Below are 2,455 nucleotides of genomic sequence, written 5' to 3'. Positions count from 1 at the left end.
ATGGCTAAAGATCTGGAAGACCTGTTAATCTTGACTAATTAAGCCAATAATTGGTGCAGTTAAGTAACTGAGAGCTCGGTTGAAACGAAAATCAGAAGCCCCAGTAGCTCTCCAGGACCAGGATTGGAGATCCCTGGTTAGACAGTCCAGCCATGCTCTGATGATGATTTAAAAAAAAAAAAAAAAAAAAAAAAAAAAAAAAAAAAAAAAACTAACAAAAACATATTAAGAAATGCTGCTAAATGTAAGGTGATGCAATATTACCACTGAATAGATTCATTTTGTTCAGACACATATCACATGAAGCAGCATGAAACGAATGAAAATAGATGCATGCTATGTCTCTCCTGGGTGAGGCTGTCTTTGGGGCAAATAAGTAGTTATGTATGTATATCTGTAATTCTGTTTTTTTTAGTTATTTTAATGAAAAATTGAAATAGATTTCTGTGTTTTTTACCTGGTTGTTATTGTAAAAATGTTGAATAAAGTCACAAGGTTATCTTTCAGATAATGAGGCTTGTGGTAATTTATTTAAATAGGTCTAACCTTTGAAAGCTTGGTTTCCGAAAAAAAAAAAAACAGTTAGATGTTTAACTTTGCAGGTATTTTAACAGTAATTCACACCTTAACACTTTATTGTAAATGTAATTATGCATGAAATCAAATAAGATTTTGTGGAATAATTAGTAGCGGTTTCAAATTAAATCATAGCCTGCATGATAATTAAGTTAACAAATTCATAAACCTTACTTGTTGCATGCTTTCATTCACTCTGTATATGTCTCAAATGTACAATAGGAAAGAAAGACATGATGTCACAAATACATATTTTAATTTTAAAACCCGACATCTGACACTACACTAAACAAAGTTCTGTTTTCTTGCCCTACCTTCCAGGAAATCTGTTACTGTTCACTTCCTGTTTTAAAATGAATTTGCATGGTTCCTTTATATATATATATATAAAGGTGGAAAATATATGGCTGTGCCACTGTCAGTGTCAGTAAAGATAAAAGGAACTAGGGTAAAGGTATTGGTTTAAATCGGTGGCAAATATCAGCCATTGTGGATTACTGGTCTTTTTTATTTGATGAGCATCATCCATAATTACAGATGCTTTAATGCTCTGCCACTTGCTTTGTTCTCCTTTAGATCTGCAGTAGGTGACAGAAATCATCTGTGAAATTGTTTTGATTTCCATTACAGTTCTAGGAGGAATATTAAAACACTCTAGTATGGTGCATAAACAGACTTTGGACTTAGTTACTTTGAAAATCAGCTTTGATTAGCTGTTACAGCTACCTAACCCCCCTTGGGCCATTACAATAGTGCATTCTGTGGTACAGTAGAGTAATGTGATCTCCCCTTTCTGAAACAAATGTGTTGCTTTATGTAGCCAGGAGAGGGCACCATTGTTTTTTTTTTCTTTTACTAAAATCTGAAAATGTGCACTGGTGTAATGTAAACGAATCTTAAATATTCCAATTTGAAAATATTTTTATTTTTTATTTCTGAAATAATACTAACATGAATTTGGGAATTTAATCCATGATATGTGGTGGCTAAGTTTAAAATATATTAACACCTTTCTTTTTATAAACTACTGCACGTTACACAAGTAGGGAATGTTGAATCCTGAAATGCTGTTGCTTGTTGTACAAAATACATTAAAACAATTTGTACTATACAAAATGTACTACTATTAACACTAGGACTATACGCAGAATTGAGGAATAAAGACAGCTTTATTGTAATATTTGATGTTCATAACACCTGGGTCTGAGCATTGTTTGAGCTCTGGCCAAGAGGGCTGTCGAATCACTACCTCTAAATGGGTTTTCTTAGTGGGTAAGCATCCATGTTTTGATAAGGCTTACCGAGTTTATGAGATCTGCAGAGGATTATGATCCATGGTGATATGAATGCAAACTGCTCTTCTGTGGCAAGGCAATGGTTTATGCATACAATACTTGCGCGCACACACACACACACACACACACACACACACACACACACACACACACACACACACACACACACACACACAGTACAGTAATATCCTGAGCAGTCCTGGTGTAAGGCTCAGTATCTCCATAGTAGGCACTGTGATTTAATTAGTCATCCTTCACTACAGATGCAACTGTTAGCCTTAATTATATGGAAAAGGTTTCCCTAGTCTGCAGTTAATGGAAATCAGAACTAATATTCAAAAGTTTTTACTGTTCCCATAAATTAACATATCTTCCCCATAATTTAACCCACCATGGTTGAAACAGAGCCACTTGAGAGATGTATAAGCTACCATATTTCTAATTTAGATTTTTAAAAAGTGGCTTTTGTATATTTACAACAACTCTGTCAGACTTTACATTTGACTGGAACAGACCAAACCTTTGCATAATAATTAGTGAATGGGCACTTATTTTTCAAGTATTTTCAGTGCTTACAATAACAT

This window comes from Polyodon spathula, chromosome 12 (genome assembly GCF_017654505.1).
Source record: "Polyodon spathula isolate WHYD16114869_AA chromosome 12, ASM1765450v1, whole genome shotgun sequence".
Taxonomy (NCBI): domain Eukaryota; kingdom Metazoa; phylum Chordata; class Actinopteri; order Acipenseriformes; family Polyodontidae; genus Polyodon; species Polyodon spathula.
This window is presented reverse-complemented; position numbering follows the sequence as displayed.